A 23,050-nucleotide genomic window follows, 5' to 3' on the forward strand; every position below is an offset into this window, starting at 1 on the left:
AATTTTAAAAACGGTTAAAGTTTTATTGCTCGAAGATGTTTACAACCAACTAAACCGCCTTTTTTACCAGATTTGGCTTTTCGCTGTGGTCATGTAAGCTGCTTTTCAAAAATTTAACAATGTAAGCCAACAATTTACGCTAGTCTAGTTTAACTGCCTTTTTCGAATTCCCGATAAAATCTATACATCTACAAACAATGTAAAACAGTTTTTCTAACATATACAGTAAACTCGCTCTAACACGTTACCTTGCGCTTGCATTCAGGCGGATCTTAACGATCTCGCGTTTTGTAGTCGGTCGAGATTCAGCATTAATGAATCAATACCCCAGTAGCGAGTGCAGAAGACCACACTGTACCGGCACTGTAGACGTAAAACTTTTCCTCCAAATCAAACTTTGTTTAGACATTCACATTCCGCAAACGACAACTGGCTGTCGCCGATCCCCGTTCGTTGGCGAAATTTTTTCCTACCCAAACAGAAAACACACACACACGCTACTGGCTTCCAAAACTTCCACACGCCCACCTAGAACCACCACCCATCGTCGTATCACCACCCACCTGTCCACCACGGTACGCGATCCGCAATCGGGTTCGCAACGCAGCACCTAGTGGCTCAAGGCGGCTGGGAAAATGTAAACAATTTTCCCGCGCTTGTCTTTCGAACGCACTCGCTCACGTGTTACCGCATTGTCTGTTGCGGGACGTGGGTATATTCGTTCCTACGTAGGCAACTATATATGCGAGGGCTATTCTTATCTGCACGCTACCACCGTGAGATGCGGAGAGCGAACAGACGGAGAGCATATGCCGTGCCGGTTCGGGCTTAGGAGAATATTTTCCAGCTGGTCGATTGCGATGTTTTCCGAATGACGCACCCGGCGGCATACCGGATGGCCGGTATGCTGCTGCGAACTGATCCCGACTCCACTCGAATCCGAGTGTCTCGACTCGGGCTGCAGCAGCCTCTCACTTCGTCGGTGGTCGTTGCGTTGGGTAGACGCGCGTACATTCGTTCCGGTTCCGGTGGAGATCAGCACTTAGCACATTTCTTTTCCTAGAACTGTAGGTAGTCCTACCAAGAAGAACAAGTGAGTAAGGATGCTGCCTGAAGTGGGTGGCGGGTGAACGCAATTGGTGCTTCGAGTGACGAAATTCTACCACCTGTTGAAAAGAGGGCGCTGGCTGCGGTGGTCGGATCAACCGACGGGAGCACTGAGGATGCCGCCAAAGGACTACGGCGACGGCTGACGGCGCCTGTTTACACCGTGAAAACATTCAACCGTGTACATTTGATGTGGGGCGTTGAGTACAAAGCAGTGCGAGAAAACGCGCAGTGTCAGCCTATCCGTGCTCTGTTCCGTTGAAAGTTCTCCGCTTAAAGTTAAAATAAATATGGTTGATGTGAAAAAAATTTAGAGTAAATATTTCCTGTGCAAACTCTGTGTTGCTGTATGTAGCAGTGCAACAAGAAGCGGTGTGTTTGTCTTTCGAGTCGAATATTTGTGAGTTATTATCGACCGGAGCGCAGATTCGGCCAAACAAGATAACCGAAGATTCGTGGAGATTGTATCTCCCGTGCTGTGCAAATTGGGTGTACGCTACTCGGTGTGCCGTTTGTTATCAGTGTTTAGATTCTAAGTAGTAGATTTGCTCGTTGCAAACCAACCATAGCCGTTTGTATTTACTAGTGTAAGCCCTGCTGATGCTCGCTAGTCGAAAAAGTGGCGAAAAAGTTGTTCAACGATTCACGTGAATGTCAGTGTTTAGAGTAGATCTGTTTAGCTCTGGCAGTGGAGAAAAAGAAGTGCGTGTATTTTTATTACTATTCACACAGTCGGTTGCAGTACCTAGCTTAGTTACTATACACAAATTCAATACTAGGTGAAAACCGGTGCAAACCGATGGAAAACGTTTCAACTCGCTGTGTTAGTATTATTAAGCGCTTGCCGTATTGATTTTGCTCTGTGAAGACGATTCACTGACAACGTAGATTACGCCGAGCATCGAGTACAGGAGAGCGAAAGAGGGGTCAAGGTGCTGTCGAACAGTCAAGGTAGCGTTCTGTTGTTGTATATCTTGTATATTTATCTTTAATCAAAATCAAACCACTCTGTCTAGCCGACCCCTCCACCCCCCTGCCGTGGGGATGTAGACCGAGTCCGTGTGAGTTGCACTCCAAAGAACGTCAGGGGCCACGGGCTCTGTATGTTTTATTTTAAAATTTCTCTTTTGTAACGTGGGTCGCAGAAATATCCAAGATGGTAGTCGGTCTCTGCTGGTTCGAATCAACATTGACGCGTCTTTTTTTTTCATAAAGTTTTTCGCTTGAAATTTACCCCAACAGAAGGTGGCCCTAATATTTGAAATTACAATTCTTATGATTTGTGCATCTTGAATGTATGTGTTTTTGTTAATCGTTGATCTTTGTTGTCAGTAATGTAATTTTTGTTTAGCTGCATACAAAAAGCAATTGGTTTTTTCAGTGGCCGGAGAAATTTCTCCTGTAGATCTGTGCACCTGTCATAATTTTTGCGGCGTGAATCGACGTGCTACTAATTAATTAACTAATTACCAATCACCAAATCTTTTCTTGCGTTTCAAGGGTCGCCTTTTTTTTAGTTTGACAGTTTGAGGGTTGACAGAACGATAATATTAAATAGAAAAAAATAATTACCTGCCAATTAAGTTAACAATTGAATTCTTTTAAACATTATGGCAGTTGCAGATTTAAACGTTTTATCTGGGGTTCAACAGTCAATTCTTTCAGAAAGTGCCGATCTCTGAGAAAGGATGAAGAAATAATTGTATTTTAAAAAACTACAACAACACTCAAAATAATAAGAATAGTTACCTCACGTGCACTAAATTTTTAATTCCCAAAACGTTGATAGAAAACCCCCCTCCACTGTGCGTCGTCGCAATCGATAATATATAACGACTCAATCATTATCATTACTTTAGGAAGGTTTAGCACAGTAATTTTACAGGTATGTTTACTTGACACCTATTTTTTTCACATTTTCAAAGGAAATCGTTAAAAACCACAAAAAGTATTGAATATTTATTTTTTAGGATAATTAACAATTGGAGAAAGTCACTTAAGTGAACGCATCGGCGGTGAATAAATAGCAGCAGTTATAAAGAAAAAAATAACAGGAGGGTTGTGTGCAAAGCCACGACCGCAAGGTTGAAGTAGAATACTTTTACAAGAAAGATAACCCGGCTGCTTGCGTGTCAGTCATTTATTCTAGTAAATAAACGTTGACTAATCAGATCAATCGAGTTTTACGCTTCAACAAGGATTGACCATTTTCAATAATATAGCAATTTGCTTGTCATGATTGAGGCTTGACAATTTTTAAATTTAGAGATGAATTTTTTTATGTTGTGCTCATGACTGAAGGGAAAGATAATTCAGTACGTTCTGAGACACGGAAATAAAGTAAAATTTATAACTTTTACAAATTTACAAATGTAAATTAACTCAAGAGAAAATATTAACGCTTTAATCATCAGGTTTTTATTTCATCCTGAAAAGGACAATTTGTTGTTCAATTTAGTATCGGGTAAGATGCCGATTACATCTTTGCGTTATCACTGACAGTGCGAATAAAGTATTCCTTGTGATAAACTAAACAGTGAAATGCTGGTTCAACACTCAAAACTAGACGGCTCACGTGTTGTCAAAAAGAGTCAACTTTTCATTAAATGCATTTACTAGTGCCCACTATCGCACAGACTGCATGACTAAAGTGCCTCACTGCATCAGCCGCTATCGATGCTGAGATCCGCTGCAACTAGTTCGCTATCCGCTATATGCTGCCATTGGTATCCACTGTCCCTGCATCAGCTGGTCCAGCTGCTATCGTTGCTGGAATCCGCTGCAACTAGTGCGCTATCCATTGCTACGCCACAGCTGTGGCCGCTTTCCGCCATCACTGGTATCCACTGCACTGCTGGACGACTGCTGTTGTCGCTGTCTAGAACTATTATTAGCTTCGGCTTCAGCTGAAACAGGCTTTTATATAGGTCAAATAGCATGTTTTCAATTGCAAGGTATATAATTCTGTCGCCCGTGCTTGGGAAGCAATCATATAACGACCAATCAGAGGTCGAATTTTTCGTTTTGGCAATGCTTGACTGTTTTCAATAGTACAATAGTGTGCATAATAAAATTACAATTATATTCTTCTGGCAAGAATCTTAGAAGATTTTCCAATCTATTGCTGTAAGAACGAAGGAAATCCATCGAATACCAGCCGATTTATTAGCATTTGAAATTGGACATATTTCTCACTTTTTTCGGTTTTAGATTTTCATTTCACATCCCTATGTAGCCGAACTTCCTGAGAGAAGTATTCTACTTCAAAAGTCGATGAAGACACATTTTATATGCGGTAGATCCTTTAACAAGAAAAATTCTGTAAGGAACGTCAGAGGAGCCCGTAGTTCAAGCTATCATTATTGTTTCTTGTTATTTTTTCGACATAAATGGAAAACATTTTGGTACAGCAAGTAAAAGTGCTAACGAATTCTCAACTCAAAAAACTTTCAAAGCATAATGTGTATGAATTATTTTTCGAAATTTTTTACTAATTTTGAAAATATCGTGATCTTTGAGATGGTGAATGTGGTGCTGTCGTTACATTAAGTTGATCTGGCGCGATACCAAAAATCTGACCAATAACCTTGCCGGCCGCTGTTGGTGAATGAACTAATGATTTCCGTCACCAGCAGTGTCATTTTCGCTAAGTTTCATAAGAAACAAGAAGCATGAATCATCTGCGAACATGCTTGAACATTGCTGCCGGAATGAAAATAAATGTTTTATAGTGAAGAACCGCCCAAAACGCACCAGCTGGTAACGAGGGACCATGTTAATAATCTCCTAAAACACTCACACAGTGGCTTTAAATTTTGGCATTTCGTTTTTTTCATATAATGCCATAATGATTCAAATACTGCAGAATAGTTTGTTGCTCTTTTCAACATGTAATTATTCACAAATTTTATATAAGCTTTTATGGTTGAATGACTAGCAAATAATACAAAAAATGTAGTTCCTCTAACTCTCACACTTGTGGAATTTTTAATACAGGTCGGACTCGATTATCCGGGATTCGATTATCCGGAATTTTAGACTAGATTATCCGGAATTTTATATTTTTGGTGTTCGTTTTCAATTTTTTATCCGAAATTTTACCTTTACCATCCCTTCTGGTATATTTGATACCATTCATGTCACCTCCGGCATGTTTGAGATATGTTCGAAAAAAGTGAAAATAATTAATGTTCAATTTATTTTTTTATACTTCTCAAGAAATCACCTTTTTTCGCCTCAGAAATAATTTCTGGTTACGTCACTGCATCATACAAGTAAAATTGAAAAAGTAAATATTTATTTTATGTTCGCTAATCGCAAATTTTATTATTTTTTCCGTGATTCGATTATCCGGAAAACTTGATCACCCGGAATGAAACATTTTTTGATGTTCCGGATAATCGAGTCCGACCTGTACTATGAAAATTTCAATTTATTTCACTAACTCACATCAACTTTTGCCTCAAAACTACCAAAATTAAAATTGGGGTAGAATGCACTATAAAGCACTGCAGAAGTTTGATTGATAACTTAGGGCAAGTTCCATTGCTTTTGATTTTTCTTCTGAGGCTTCAAGCGCTTCGCATGCTGATTTTGTGGTGAGTTTTGATCACGAACTTGTTCGACGGCACCATTTTATCAAACATAACATTGAAATCGAGTATTTTAGAATAAGCTTCGTCATAAACATACATTATGAAGATCCCACAATCATCTTACACGGCCAATGTCGCTTGAAATTAAATTAGAAGCGCTGTAAATTGCGTAAATGCTTAACTGGTGCGTTTTGTGAGTTTTCTCCTAAAAAATATAAAAAAGCGAAACGCAAGTATGCGCTTGTCGCTTTTCAAAAAGGCACTTAGAAGATAAAATGTTGATCATTACCAGCGAAATTTTCAATTAGTTGTACACGTTGTTTTGTTCCAGCGAAAATTTTCATTTCTACGAGCAATTTATCCCAGATTGGCAATGACGATTCTCAACTGCTTCAGTTTTGCTCGAAGGTGCTGAAAAGCAACGATTAGGGCATCCTCAGTGGTGGTCTATTTTTAAAACAACTTAATACTAGATTTACACCAGCGAAATCTGAATAGGACCAGCTAATATGGACCAACTTTTCGTTCTCCGCACCGGTGTTGTATATCTTGTTGTTTTAAACCGCTGACATCTGTCACACTGTCAACAATTTAATACCCCATGCTATCAGTTTATGAGACTTGTTATAATAAAAAGCATTTAATATTTAACAAACGGAAATTCGATAAGTTTTACGCACATTTAACGGTTACTTTGGCAAGACACTTTTAATCCACAAGACATTATGGATTTGACGGCTTGACCCGAGCGTCAGTTACATTTTTCAGGATGGATTGGTATGAGCTAAAAATTTCTGCTACAAAAAGGGCTTCGGAGGATAGCAAAAAATGTTTGATCGCGTAGGTTCGGTGTTGAGGATATTGAAACAAGCCTGGTGTGACATTGCTCATTTCGTTTCGAGTAACTCGAACAAAACTAAATGATCGTTGGTGGGCGTTATGTTTCGTTTTTCGTATTTTTTTTCGACTTTGCGGGTTAGATGAGCTGAAGAACAAACGACATGTACAGCTCCTTTCGAGCTTAGAGCAAAACTGGCAGTATGTGACGTGCTCGAAAATAGCGAAAATCGTTCGACCCGAGCTGCACAATGCCACTTCTGCATTTTAAACGTTTTCAGTTCAGTGTCTTCAAAGAACATTTTTCTTGCCTCTTGAGGCCTCCTCTAGTCCCACTACAATTAGAGCGATTAACGAATAGCCAACATATTTGGCTTCCTGGTGGCTGATGGTTGCAAACCAAGTAGTTGAACCTACGGTTATGGTCTTCCAGAATTCTCCCTTTTGCTAGTCAGTTTCCTCAAAGCCAAGAACGACAAACATGCTCATTTTCTTCTTCGGAAAAACCACAAAAATGAATTGTGAATAATCATGAAAAATCTTTGTTTTATTTATCCCCCAACTCAAGCAAAATGCTTGTATGTAAACAGCTAAAAATGAGGTATTAAATCAAATATGACATTTACCCACCTACAAGGTAGCGTACAAAAAGTTTTAGAACGATCTATTTCTTGTTGAGACTTGAGACAAAAATAGATCAAAACGTATACCAGTTTCAATTTTTTTCCATTTAGATCTGGTAGAAAACAAAATTTACACCACCGGTGCAGCAACGAATTTGAGTTTGTTTAAAAAAAATTAGAACAAAACAACGATTTGGACCACCGCTGAAGATTCCCTTATATTGTAAGTTTTCCACCTTATCGAACGCGATAAATCTAAAGCGTCGCAGGTAAAATCGCCACCAGAATCGTCGCGAGTGAGTAGGGGAGAACTGTACAAAATGCACCAGTTAAGCATTTACGCATTTTACAATGCTTCCAATCATTGATAAGCGAAACGTGTAGGATGATTAAAGGATCTCTATCATGCATGTTTATGACGAAACTTATTCTAAAATACTCGAAAATACTGCTCCAAAACAGAAGGCTAATATGCCCCTAGTAGAAATTCGCTTATACACTAAAATCTTGTCAAAGCTGAGTCGAGTTTTGAAAATCTGTGACGAATTTCACCCAAATGCCAAACAGGGTTGTTGTCTTAGAGCTTTCGTGTTCTAATTTATAGTGAGTGAATAAACATTATGAAAATTTCGACCAAATCATCTATGATACAATACCCGATCAAACGATTATAACAAACGAGTAACACAAATATATCTAAAATTGATAGCCTGTAATATTCTTGATATGCCAGAATGATAAAAAGTACAGAATTATATCAAATTCTGTTATCATACACTTGAATGTTCAGAAGTGTCTTTTTTTGGAATATTTATAACAAAATTTGTAACATTCTAACTAATTCTGATCTTTTTCGATGCGAATCCTCTAATAGGGTCTGCAAATTTAGTTTTTTTTTGATAAGGTTGCTTTCGATAGCAGTGATTTGCTACGCAATAGAGGATTCGGTTTTGTTGAAAAAAAATTATTTTCCGTGGTGAATTTTGTCACCGTTCGAGAGTGTCAACTCTTTGTTATCTAGGTCAAGGAGGACTCCTCGATTCATTTACGTCGAAACATTCACGCGATTTTTTTTTTGAATGTTGTCGTTCGTTCGCACTCCTACCTAGTATCTGGTAACGTCTGGTAACATATCCTGGCTTCTATTGAGTTTGGGTGATAGACGGTGCTCGAATCTATTGCGATAAACACATTTTCATGTGTCTAAGATCTTTAGGCATAATTTCAATAAAGCTTGCTCCACATTGTCTCTTTGACCAACCCATAGAAATTGTTTTCAGAATAACAAAACGATACTTGAGGCGGTATTATGAAGAAAAAAACCTGTGGGTGATCCTTTACTTAGCTTAAAAAATTACGACTGTACGAAAACTGTTAGAAACTGGGGCTATACCGAAGCAGGAAAATTAAATCACGAAATTAAACTGAATCAACCTATTGAAAGTTTTGGTTTTTATTCAGAGTTAGGATCAGAGGAAGTCTGTTTGAGCTGTTTTAGAACATAAAACACTGATATTATTGACGAATCTACTTGATATTAACGTTTATACTTAACATTCGAAAAATTGTTTCTTCTTTTCAATGTTAACATACTAGTTTATCTCAAAACAAATGCGGTTATGTTATGAAATTCGTTGAGCTTCAATTTAATGACGGTTGTTGCAAAAGCGAGCTCATTTATTCAAGTATGATCAAGCTCATTTTCCACCAGGCTCGTTCTTCTCCCCAAAATGTGGGAAGAGCAGAGCGAATATTCATCGCTCACTCCTTGCCCAGCATGAGCGCTGCGTGTAGCAATTTTTTTGTGTCACACTTTTTTCTCTGCTTTGTGCTGTGTTTCTGCTGCTCGCAGGAAAATTAATCCACTTGCTGCTCACATCACAGCTGAACGAAACAAGAGTTGTGAATCACTCCAGAGAGAATACACAGAAGTACAGCTTAGTGCGCACGCCGACGAGCGGCTGGATTTTTTTTTTTTCAGTTTCAAGATGCAATGCGAACAACGTTATCTACTTTCCTACCTAGATGCTCTCCTCATTTTATACATGCTTGAGAGACATACAGTAAAAACACTTAAGTGAGCTCTGTTGTGTAGCTAATGAGCGTAATATCCTTTCGGGTGAGAAGGCGCACACCAGTTTATTATCTCTCTGGAGAGATATTTCAGATTTCACCTCAGTTTTTTTTGCATGCTCCCCAGATACACACGATTTGCTACTCTTTTCAAGCATGCGCGTCACTTTGCCCACCAGTGTGAGAGCAGTTGTTTTCGCAGTGAAAGATATTCTCCTACATGCCAATGATTTTCCCAATGAATTCTCTTCACTGGTGCAAGCATTGCATTGACGTCAGTATTTTGTTATGGATTTTTAGCTGTATTTCCATATCCAATACCCGTGCTTCAATCTTATTGCAGCAGCTGATAGCTGCGTAGAGTGTAGCCTTTTGCTATGGCCTTACATGGCCCTCGATAGTTCTCTTCTAGAAGCACTGAATCGTCATTTGGTGCAATTTATAGATGCTCGAATTTTATCTGGTGGATTGTGCTTCTCATAGTTGTAATGGACGATCATTAATAAGACTGACTCCAATGAGGTACGATCAAAGATTGAGTTTATTCGAAGGTTTCTCTCTAAGTACAACGGTATGTAGATACGTATAAATGAATGTTGAAAGGACACTACTACTAACGGGTTGCACAGTACTCACGTTTGTATCCTGGTGATGCTCCTACATGCTCCGCCCAGTTGCTCCACACGAGTAAATCTGCCAACACTTCTAAATGCATAGTTCAATTATTGTTTCTGGATAAGACTTATTGTTGCAAGCTTCTGATCTTTCTGGATCATCCGATGCTTCCTATCCCATCACTGGATCATACATCTTTTAATTTGCTATCGCTAACGAATAAACATGCAGGTACACGTCAATAACCTTGTTTCTCCATTTTATTATATTTAAATGGATACTCAGTATCTGCATCGTCAGCCCACTTAAATCGTTTAAAATGTTGGTCGTCATACACGATGACCTCCCGACGAATATGACTTTCAACAACCTCCTAGGTTTGCTCCAAAACTTACTACGGTGAGGCAAACTTCCCAACAGATCAAACAAGACGAAGTTTTTTTTAAAAATGTTAGAAATATATTTGTTTATTATTTAGTCTTCAGTATAGTAATACAGGACCGACAAATATTATCTATAACTAATTGAGTTATGACTCTCTTAAACCTAGTTTTACTTATATTAAAATCAAACTCGTGGCTAACTTCATTCAAAAGCCTGATGCTGTAATACAACGGATTTTTCTGACCTTAAGAAGTTCGGTGGGCTGAAGTCCGAAGGAATGTCCGATTTCATAGATGACGACGGGGCATATGGATATTTAACTGTTCTAGCAGATAACTCACAGTCTATTGCGTCAGTTAGGAGGTCGTAAACAAACAATCTTTGGGACAACACTCTCCGTTTGACTAGTGTGTTTAGTTGTATCAGCTGACATCGGTTCTCATAAGCTGGGAGGTGTAGAGGATTTTGCCATGGAAGACGACGCAAAGCAAATCGAACGAAAGAACGTTCAGCAAATATATCGATCTATCGTAAGCCAGCATGCATTGACATTCTGTTTGCCGAAGTTCTTGAAAATTCTGTCGAAAATTTGTAGAACATTTCGCAGAATTTATCAGCTGCGCTTTTGCTTTTGCTTGGACATGATGTCATAAAACCAAACGTACTCTCCATTGTTTTGAGTTTGATGGATGGCAAACTGATTGAAAGTTGTTCATTTTTTTGCCATATTTCTTAAAATTTCGGAACGAAGTTAATGTATTCAGTAGATTTCTCATCGTCTGAAAACTCAGCAGAATTGTCAAAATCCTGATTGCTGTCAAGGTCGGATGCATTTAGTGCCGGATTTAGGCTACAAGTCGAAGATTAGAACAAGCAAATTTATTATTCCAATATTTATGACTGGATCTCGTATACGTATCCCTTGCATTGCCATTAACCTCACTGTATTCACTTCAGAATCGCCATTCAATACCGTGTAATGACTACACTGGTCGGTAAAAGAAAAAAATGTACTGCAAAAGCTCAAACCGGGTAAAATGGAAGATTATAGATATTCAACTATTCCTATGAATTTTCGTACCCCTAGCCATTACCAAAACGCATCAACTTAGAGTTCGCATAGTAATTGCTTGCCACAACAATCAAAATGGCGAACTCATTGTCTGATTTAGTGTCAGAACCTAAAACAGAGTTTCTGGATGTGACCAGCAAGCGTGCACCGACACGCAAAAACTCTTTCATATTGCTACTCAGCGACTGTAAAAGAGTACGCGAGTTCCTGCTAGCGAGTAGGAGTACTCGACTAAAATTGCTCGATTAGGAGAAGCGCTTGATAAACTGTGCTCGAAAACGAAAATGCTTTCTCCATGCTTTCTTCATTCGGTTCTGCCTAATGCACCGACAGCCGACAGAGGGGCGAAGAATATGTAAAGTGTCGCAAACTGGCACGTGTAGGGTATTGGACTGCTTTGGTCAGTTTTTTACAGTAGTCTTATGCAAAACTAGCCGAAACAAACCGCTGCCTAAGTAGTTCGATACTCTATTATTTTTGTTCCTCTGCAACCATCGCAAAGCATTCAGAAACGATCGTCTTCGGTTGGTCGTTCTCGTGAGTAGGGGAGTAGGTACACGCGAGTACACACGAGGAGAGTAGATGGGAGTGTGTGCATATGATCTCGAGAGCGAATGCGAGCAAGAAAGATAGCGAAAAAGAACGGAACATAGCTTTAATGGTGAATTCTCCACTGTGTGATAGCGGTAGCAACGAGAACCTCACATGAGGTATTGCATGCTGCTTACGAGCGAGACTAACAACACTGGAAGATCAACTTTAACGACAAAACCAACAAGAGGTTGCCCGCAACGGAGGGGTTTTATCTCCTTTATTGTGGTCTCTGGTAGTCGATGAGCATCTTAACAACTTAACAAACCTAGGTTATGAAGTCATTGGATTTACTGATGACATTACTATTTTAGTTAGGAGTAAATGTGGCCCCACTATTATTAATAGAATGCAAGCTGCCCTAAACTACACACTCAAATGGTGTAAGCAGGAAGGACTAAACCTTAATTCTTCTAAAACAGTCATTATCCCATTCACAAGAAAGAGGAAGTATAATATTGCAACTCTAAAGTTGGGAGAAACACAGTTGGAGCTATCCAAGCGAACCAAGTACCTGGGTGTCATGTTTGACCATAAGCTTTACTGGAACGACCATCTGGAGTATGCAACCTCAAAAGCCAACAATTGGGCTTGCAGCAATACATTTGGTAAGAAGTGGGGACTCAAACCAAGGACTTCAATATTCCCTTCAAAGTGATTGAATCCTCTCTTGTTTTTACAGATGGCTCTAAAATGGGTGAATCTACGGGTGCTGGGGATCTATGCTGAAATAGATGCTATCCTAACATGCACAAATATTTGTTTGGCCAGGAAATATAGATATCTCAATATTGGTATTTCCTCTGATAGTCAAGCAGCTCTTATTGCACATGCCAGTCGAAGTTAGTTTGGGATTGTATTCTATCCTAACGAAAACTGATTGTAACAAACGATGTAAATCTATACTGAATGCCTGTGGTACTGAAACTGGTCACTGTGGTATTGAAAGAAATGAAAAAGCCAATCTCTTAGCGAGATTTGGTTCTTCAACCACGTTCGTCGGACCGGAGCCATTCTGTGGGGTCTCTACAGCCTGCCTGACATCAGAGCTCAACTGGAGGGCTCCTCGAATGCAAGACAATCTAAACTATTCATTACACCTTGTAATAGAATCACCCGCAACCTGTTCAGTACAAATGAAGCTGATCTGAGTACGTTGATTGGCCTACTGGTTGGACACTTTCCGAGTAGGTATTACCCCAGGTATAAATAACAGTTCTAGAAGGTATGTTATTCACGTCGACGCATTAGCATTAGTGAGCGTTATGAACTTTTTCCAATTTTGTATGAGATTTAAAATGATTATGCATTTTGAACTAAACTTATAAAACATACTTTCCTGAAAAGTTATAGAAATGATGTTGAAACATGTTTAATTTGTGAGAAATACATAATCATGCTGGGGTTTAGGTAAAATATGCTGTTTTTCATCATTTTGCCGGTAACCTTTTTGCACTTTTCGTTTTTTTTTCTTGTACTCTAATAGCGCTCCTAAATAGAGTCGCTTATGTTTCATAGAGTAACAAAAGTCATGAGCTATGACAATGACTAAGATTATGCTCCAACTTTTAGGAATATAGCATTTTCATATATTTTATTTCGACACATTGTAGCAATTTTTCACACTAAATCTAAAATAATATCAATTTCTAGTGTAAGTGTAAAAAACAATATAGAACGAGAGATTTTCAAAAATGCTCCTAATTCCATACAAAACGCGAAAATTTTCATAACGGGTGTTGTTTGTGAGCGTGGATAGACAAAAATATAGCATACCTTTTAGAACTGTCATTTATATCTCACCTTAAAAAGTAGGTAAACTGATAGATGACATATGTCGCTTTTGTAATTTCGAACTTGAAACTCCGGAATACCTACTGTGCCAATGCGGCGCATTATTTCAGCAATGACTGTGTATATTTGGAAAAGGTGTTCTCACGCCCAACGAGGTATGGAATGCTGAACTAACAGAGATAATGAACTTCATCAAAGAGAGCATACCTTTATGGGGAAAAAGGCAAAGTTCTAGGACGACCGTCACTGATGCCCATAGTGATGGAACGAACAGACAACGCATATATATTAACGCGGATTATACCACAATATATATATATAGTTTTTATGTCGTTTCATTCATTTACGAATTGATGAATTTGCATACACGAGCGATATATTTCGATAATTTCTGAAAACCATTTCCTATCTTTTAAAAACTAGAGAAATAATTAAAAATTATACGCTGCAAAAAACGTGATAGCTATCAGATACAAACATGCGCTATGCCCTACACAGATCCGTTGTACTGGCTTCAACTTTTATCAACAGTTGCGTAAATTTCGCATGAAATTGGTATAGTTTCACACCATCCAACTGTCACGTGTGGTTTGATAGTTGGCATCGTACCTTTTAGCAATACCCCAATGTACCTCAATGTCTTCCTCCTAAACTCTTGATTTTCTTGATGATTCTTTGTTACCGTTCCTTTCTACTTTTTTTAAAGAGGAGGATTTGTTAGTAGCTTAAGTATTTATGATTTTTTTTAAGGGGGGGGGGGATTTGTTAGTAGCTTAAGATAATTTTTCAAAATTTTGATTAGGAAAATTGGAAAATTAAAAGTTTGCAATTTCGCAATCAAACCTCTATGCCAAATACTGCCGAATGCTTTTTCTATGTTTAAAAGAGCAGCTCCAGTGGAATAATCTTCAGATTTGTTGGCTCGTATCATATTAGTAACTCTGAGCAATTGATGAGTTGTGGAATGCCCATGGCGAAATTCAAACTGTTCATTTGCAAAAATTGAATTTTCGTTGATGTGTGACATCATTCTGTAAAGAATAATTCTCTCAAACAGTTTACTTATTAAAGAAAGCTAACTGATTGGTCGGTAACTTGAAACTTCAGCTGGATTCTTATCCGGCTTTAAAGTTGGAGTAATTTTTGCATTTCTCCATAATTTGGGAAAATATGCAATTTTGAAGCAGCAATTGAAAATTTTCACTAAAAATTCCATTGTGCTCTCAGGGAGATGTTTGATTAGTATATTAAAGATGCCATTGTCACTAGGTGCTTTCATCTTTTTGAAATTTTTAATAATTGATTGAATATTATTCAAGGTAGTTTCAATTATTTCTGCAGGTAAAAAATTCTGGGAAGAAATTAAATCAAATTGACGTGTGACTTCATTTTCAATTGGACTCACAAAATTTAAATTTGAGTTATGAACACTCTCAAACTGCTGAGCAAGTCTTTAAGCCTTTTGTTCATTGGATACAAGAAAACGTTCACCATCTTTTAAAACTGGAATAGGCTTTGAAGGTTTCTTAAGAATCTTCGACAGCTTCCAAAATGGTTTTGAATATGGTTGCAATTTTTCAACTTTAGTCTCAAAATGTTGATTTCTCAGAAGAGTAAATCTATGTTCGATCTTTTTCTGTACATCTTTATAAATAGTTTCAAAAACAGGGTCACGAGAACGTTGATATTGACGTCTGCGAACATTTTTCAAACGAATTAGAAGTTGAAAATTTTCGTCAATTATTGGTAAATCAAATTTCACTTGAGCCTTTGGAACAGAATAATTTCTGGCATCAATAATTGCACATTTCAATGCTTCTAAAGCGGAATCAATATTCACTTCGTTTTGCAAATCAAGCTCATTATTGAAATTGTTCTCAATATGAGTGTTCCTTTCTACTTTAAACACTTCATAACGCAACACATTGCACTTTTGACACTTGTTGCATTTTAGCCAACTTTGTTCCAGTCCATGTTATACATTTTTTACGTCGTTCGTGTTATATCCTGTACTGATCGTGGTAGAATATTTTGATGGAACTTGCACCAGTTGTTTTCATAATCATGTGAACAAAGTCAAGTCAAATGGTCCCAGTAATCAGTACAATAAAACAAGTGTTATTCGAAGGCAAACCATTCAAATTTTTGAGAAATTTATGATGAAGTATCTTCAGGAGTATCACGAATCTTATTTGGAGATGGAATGCATTTTTCATTCAAGAGACCGAAAATGTTTAGAATATGAAAGAAAAACAATTATCAAAATATTGCAAAACAGAACTACTTTTTCATACAAAGAAAAACGGTCCAGCATTTAGTGGTTCATTTTATTTAGACCCTCAAAATTTATTGTTAACTTTAATAGTTGAATAAAGATAAAAAATCATGGTGTTGTTGTTAATTTATTAATTTCATCAAGTCAATCGCTGCACAATTCGCCATAATCCCGTATCAACCAGTGTTGATTTTACTACACTGCGCTCGGATCATTCTGTCATACCCACGGCAGACATCAAAACAAATTGTCCGGAAAGAACCACAGGTGCTTGCCCTGTGCCAGCCGGGCTTTCACACAGGGGGTTACGGCCAAAGTGACGCGGGTGCCAAGCGTACAGCCTTAAATCCCGCCTAATCCAAGCCAGTGTCAGTCAATTGTTTCCTGTTCTTCCTGTTCCGCCTCGGGTCGGGGATTATCCGTGAATGATATTTGTATTAAATTCTCACCATGCGCGGGGCCACACTGTCGTATTAGACGAGGGGGGGGGAAAGCGTCGCTTTCAATCCTGCGGGACTCTATTTGCCGTCATCCAACCGGTGGAGTTTCTAAAGGGAAAAGTTGCTCGGAACCTGATGTGTTTTGGTACAGTGTTGATGTTACAGGTTCAAGTGAAAATGTTTAAGCTCGTTTTGTTGTAGTTTAGTCATTTCAGTCCATAAAACGACAGATGGCTTAAATAAAGTTAGCCCGAAAATGCAATTTGCTCAACCGAGCACACCTGGATGTTTTTGGGGCTTAAGCCTATCTCTGAAAGGATAGTAAAATATTGTTTATGATGATGTTGCGACAATGATGGGTGAGTAAAAATAATTGCATCAGAAAATTTCTTTCGACGCTTGTTAAATAGATTCACTCATAATAAAACAGAAATTGATCGATTTCATTCAGTCACTCTATGTTTCCAAATTGAATATTTATTAGATAGTGTCAATATTTAGTGGTAAAATAAAATATATCGGATGAAATGTTCGTTGTGTATCGTCAACCAGTACGGACGTGTTTTAATTAGCTCTCGGCCACGCGCGAATTTAAATTTTTGTTTTTTGTTTACATTCTTTTTTCGCTTGTAGGTGCTTTTGTGCCAGTAAGTCAACTCAAGCTCCGCGCGAGTAAGTTTGTGCGTTATTTACACTTTTTTGTAAACATGACATCGTTAGTTAGTGGAAACTGTGTGGTGTGCGGTTTTGGGTCTTCGGACAACCGGAACTTATGGAAGTGTGAGGGGTGTTCCCTACGATTCCATGCCGCGTGCGCAGGTGTTCAACGAAACAAGGAAGACCAGATTAGGTCCTACATGATGCCAGCCTGCAATGATTGCCAGGAGCGAATCGCGATGGAATTAAATTTTCGTCACCTGGTACACCAGCAGGCTCTTCTTGCTGACTTAGTGAAAAAGCATAGCGAAGCAATACACAAATCGACGTCGACATTGCAGAAAATTGGAATCGTTCAAGAGGCACTCGAACGACAAGAAACTCTATTCGATGAACTAAAACAGGAGCTTTCGTCTGTTAAAAAAGTGAACTCTCCTACAAAAGTAGTGAGACAAATCAATAACCACGTGACGACACTTTTCGACGATGCTATAACTTCCGCTAAAGTTAACATGACTGAGTCGCTTGGGATACTTAGCAACTCGATTACAAATAAGCTGACCAGTCATATTGATGAAATAACTAATAAAGTCGACGAACAGCTTGAAGCTGTTAATGAAAATTTGATCGATGTGGCCACTTCTAAGACTCAATGTAGTGTTCCTGAAATCTTGGAAGAATTTCGAATAATTGGCAGCAGAATTTCTGATTACACGCCAAGAATGATGCCCATCTCAAACAGCATTGGCTATCCAAGTGTGGCAGAGGAAATAACTATGGCCGGCCAGCCTTCAAATGATCTTCCAAACAGTGGATGGCGTTTCCTTGGCTCGAGAAAAGTTTGGAAACAGGACTGGACAGCGTACGATACAAAGTTACACCGTATTATGCAGCAGCAAAAACAAGCTGACAAAGCAAGAAAACGGAGGGCCAGAAGACGAAATCATTATAGGCGAAATAATTACAACAGAAACAACAACCCTAGGCATAACCATATCATTCACAACAACAACAACGATAATAACAACAACTCTGTCAATAACAATAGAAATAACTACAACAGCAATTACTACAATAATAATAACAATTCCAACAACAACCGCAACAATAAGAACTACTTCAACAATAACAACAACAATCAGAACCAGAATCGCAACCTCAACTTTAACAGAAATCTCGATAATAACCATCAAAGTACCAATCGAAACAACTACAACTTCAACACCAATAGTAACCGTAGATATACCAACCACAACCGTCACGTCAACAACAGTTTTTGGAATAATAACAATAGCCCCAACTATAACATGGCCAACAGGCAACGGAATAACGTCACCAACTCCTACAATAATCAACAACACACCAACTCTAATCGTTTCCATGCAAATCAACTGTTACCACCTGACAGACTGCTTCTTGCAGCAGCGAAAGACCGATTCTCCAGAAATTCATTGTTTAATATTCTTAAAAGGACATCGAAAAATAAATTAATCAAATTCTTCTTATCTTTAATGGTTCAACCAGAAAAATCATTCGTGCAGTACAAAATAAGTTGTAAAACAACTAATGTTGATCAGTATCAGAAGATATGATAAGTGCTGCTTTTCTATCCTGGGGTTATTTTTCCTTACTCTTTTTCTCAATGGTATTTTTTATGGAATTTAAAAAAAAAGACTTCAGATAACCCACATCTTTCACGGCATCAGGTTCGGGGGCAACCTTGTAGGCACATTTTGATGACACAATTCAATCGACTTCTTGCAGCGAATGTCGATTCGAGTGGGATTCCCGTTTCACTTGAGCAGCCTTTTTCAACAAAAGACATTTTCCGCAGCCTTTAGAACAGCTGTTCGATATCAACCATATCAAAGACTGGAAATCCTCGATCGCTCCGACGGCCGTCCGTCGGGAATGCGGGACAGGAAATTGTATTTCGCTCCATAGTCGCATAACACCTTCGAACGATGGTAGGAACGAACAACAGCAGCTACTGTTAGCTGCCAGGTTTTATTGTATTCACGCACACAAAGCGGCTTTCTCGTTACGACTGAACTCGGTTGTTTTCCGCACAACTCTATAAATAAATTTACCATTTCATCCTCCTTTCCACTAAACTGCTGGCTGCTTATCTGTTCTATCAACTTTGGTGAAAAGTTTGCTACTACACCGCTCCGTTTGCTTTTCGGTTGTTGTACCTGCGGCTGAACGGCACCGACCGACAACACCGCGCGGTGGTATTGAATCTGAATAAAATATCAACACGGGAATCGCTTATCCAACAGTCACCGTGTGACCCAATAACCCGGCGCAACTTGATTGCCACTCCTGGTGGAATTTGAAAGGTTCTTCGCTGTACGCTGCAGAGTGCTGATGTTTAGATTCTCGTTACGAACGACATTGATTGAGACGTTCAACCGTGCGTGTCCGCTGTTCTCGTTCCCTTCGCTGGAGGCGCATGGTATTCTTTGGAAAATAAGCACAGAAAAATGAGTTTCTTTTACGTTCTATCACTACGTACTGCAACTTAAGCCTTTCGTTGAAATCCCTAAAATCGTATCGAATTCGGTATAGAATGAGCAGTCTTTTCACAAGCAGCTTTTTTCTGGCAAACGACAAAACTCGGTCGATTGTCAGTACCTTTCACTTAGCAGCTTATTTCGTACGCTCGATATCGCGGATGCTCGGGCAGGAGAAAAGCCGCCTGAAAGAACCCAACCACTTGCGGTACGTACGAAACTGGTTAATGGTTTTGGGTGGTGTAACAATAATTTCAATCACGATAAATGCGATGAATTCAACAAAAGTGCCACAGTATGCCACATCCATCATAATTTGCGATTGAAAGCGGGTGCTAATAAGTAGTGTATGTAAAAGAGCCATATCATTACCCTCAGTGACGCGTACTCGAGCCACTGTACATTCTGTAGTGTGACGGTACAGAGTCGGAAAATTGACAGCTCCCACTCCTACGGAGGGCAACATTATTGGCAGCGAAGAGAAACACGCTGCTAATGGGCTTTTGGATGTACTTTTCACCTTCGCTTCTCCTATCGCGGGGGTACAAAGAGTCTTGATTTTCCGAAGGAGTACAAAGTACCACCTCCCCGTTGGCAATTTGTGCTCCCACCAGGTACACGAAAATCCTTTTTCGCGTTTCAAATCACGGCAAGACGGAATGTATTACTGGGAAAATGGATTGGACGGAGATTCGAGACGATGCGCTCTGCAATGGAGCGGCGGCACGAAGCCGCATACCAATCTCCGAGTGGAAAGTAGCAACCATCAGTCACGCGTGGCGCATTAAAGAGTGTATTGAATAAATAATTTATTGTCGATGGGTTTTTACGTAGGCTAATATTAGGCATATTTTATGGTAGAATGATTTATTTTGACTTTCTTCCAAATTTGCTCGCGGAGTTAACTTGATATAAAAGTGATTCGTTTGCCATTATTTTACCCCTAAGTTAAGCTTTTTTGCGTTCAAAACTTAAAATCTGTCCCTCGGTCTTGGGCTGCTATCCTCCAATCGCCCCTAACACCTATTTCGCGTGCATCCTCGTCGACAGCACACATCCAACGAGTGCGGGGTCTACCCCGAAGTCGATGACCTCTATCGGGATTCCTGCTAAATATAGCCTTCGCTTGACGCTCATCCGGCATTCTCGCTACATGCCCAGCCCACTGAAGCCTGCCATGTTTTATCCGCTTGACTATATCCGCCGATTTGTATGCGTGGTACACTTTAGAGTTCATGCGTCTGCGCCAAACACCATTTTCTAGTTTGCCGCCAAAGATTGAACGCAAAATCCTACGCTCAAAAACACCAAGAGCTCGCCGATCAGCCTCTTTCAGCGTCCATGATTCATGGCCGTAGAGAGCCACCGGTAGAATCAGTGTTTTATAGAGTGCAAGTTTAGTACGGATTTGCAGACTGCGGGACCTTAGACCTTAGCTGGTTACGTAGTCCGTAAAAAGCCCTGTTTGCGGCTGCTATCCGCCTCTTTATCTCACGGCTAACCTCGTTGACACATGTCACTAATGTTTCAAGGTAAATAAATTCGTCGACTACTTCAAATGTTTCCCCATCTAGCACCACCGCAGCACCAACCTCCGACGGACTACCACGCACTCTGCCAGCCACCATGTATTTCGTTTTGGCAGAGTTTATGACAAGCCCTAATCTCGCAGCTTCTCTCCTGAGAGGTCCGAAGGCCTCTTCCACAGCTCTACGGTTGATACCAATGATGTCGATATCGTCCGCAAAGCCGAGAAGCATGTTCGACTTCGTAATGATGGTGCCGCTTCTCTGCAAACCAGCCCTCCGTATAGCACCTTCCAATGCGATGTTGAACAATAGGTTCGACAGCCCGTCACCCTGCTTCAAACCATCAAACGTCACGAACGAGTCCGATATCTCACCGGCTATCCTGGCGCTTGATGTAGAACCTTCAAGGGTGGCACGTATCAGCCTAATCAGCTTTGTTGGGAAGCCATGTTCAATCATAATCTGCCATAACTCATTTCTCTTGACTGAATCGTACGCTGCCCTGAAGTCTATGAACAGATTGTGCGTCTGCAAGTTGTATTCTCAAAATTTATCGAGGATTTGTCGCAAGGTAAACATTTGGTCCGTCGTGGAGCGTCCCCCTCGAAAACCGCATTGGTACTCGCCAACAAAAGTCTCCTGCAACGGCCTCAGTCTGTGGAACAGAATGCGGGAGAGAATTTTGTACACGGTATTGAGAAGAGTTATGCCCCGATAATTGCTACAGTCCAGGCGATGACCTTTTTGTAGATCGGGCATATGAGACCCTCCAACCAGTCCGAGGGCAATTCTTCATCAGACCACACTCTCAGCATGATCCGATGGATGGCACGATACAGCTGTTCGCTCCCGACTTTGAAGAGTTCGGCGGAAATGCCGTCCTTCCCGGCTGCCTTGCAGTTTCTTAGCTCTTTCACTGCTTTCTTCACCTCGTCCATGGATGGTGGATCCACAGCTTGACCATCATTCTCAATAGTCATCCTGCTCCTTTCGACTCCACTGTTTCCTTCACCGTTCAACAGCACACTGAAGTGTTCCTTCCAACGCCTGGTCAACTGCACATGACAGGGGCTGACACGTTTCGATTCCTGATTCCGTTGACCTTCTTGTAGAAGCTCCTCGCATCGTGCCTGGAGAAGCAACCTTTCGCCTCCGCAAGAATACGCTCCCAATGCTGTCGTTTCTTCCGGCGATGGAGTCTCTTTTCAGCGGCTCTTGCATCTCGATATCTACCCATGCTCTGACGAGTCACAGCCGTGGCCAACATGTGACCCCTGGCGCGGTTCTTCTCCTGCGTCACTCGCTGGCACTCAGCGTCAAACCACTCATTGGGCGCTGCTGCCGCAGTTGTACCCAACACTTCTCGCGCTGTACTGCTGATCGAACTGTGGATGTGCCTCCACTGTTCATTCAGGTTCCCTTCAACTCTTTCCTCAATCATTTCATCAACTTTCTGCGACTACTCTGCAGCCACTCCTTCAGTTGATAGCCGCTGGATGTTCAACTGCATCCTCCTCGTTGCCTTGGATTTCAGCACGTTGGACTGCCGGGCGCGGATTTTGGCTACTACGAGATAGTGATCCGAGTCAACATTCGTTATCAAAAATCGTATATTGGGAGTTAGTAATAAATTTCACAACCCAAAATCAAAAATTAATATTTGAAAATAAAGCCTCACAAGTTTTTAGGCGAAAAATTTACGTTCAATGTCAAAAATCAGAAGTCAAAACCAAAACCATTGGAATAGAAATCCTAAAATTCAAAATAGGAAATCGAGCACCGGAAATAAATACTACAAGGTATACAGCCCTAGGGTTGTATGAAATGGTGACGTGGGACTAAACACTGTAATTAGGGGATTTTTTGTTACAAAAAATACAGAGCCTGCAGACAGAATCAAGGTGTTTGCTCAGCGACTGTACGTATTTTTGTTTTCAGCCTC

The 23,050-nt window shown here is 39.9% G+C and overlaps 1 protein-coding gene across 1 annotated transcript in view; it reads left to right on the top strand.

Annotated features, from left to right (window-relative positions):
* The first annotated feature begins 986 nt into the window (after window positions 1-986).
* LOC129729790 (adenylate cyclase type 6) overlaps window positions 987-23,050 on the top strand; it is a 358,700-nt gene continuing 336,636 nt past the window's right edge. The window contains exon 1 of the mRNA XM_055688611.1: window positions 987-2,058. The gene's annotated coding sequence lies outside the window, so the exon portion shown is untranslated. The remainder of the gene's footprint in view (window positions 2,059-23,050) is intronic.

The sequence above is a fragment of the Wyeomyia smithii genome, chromosome 3 (genome assembly GCF_029784165.1).
Source record: "Wyeomyia smithii strain HCP4-BCI-WySm-NY-G18 chromosome 3, ASM2978416v1, whole genome shotgun sequence".
NCBI classification, from domain to species: Eukaryota; Metazoa; Arthropoda; class Insecta; order Diptera; family Culicidae; genus Wyeomyia; species Wyeomyia smithii.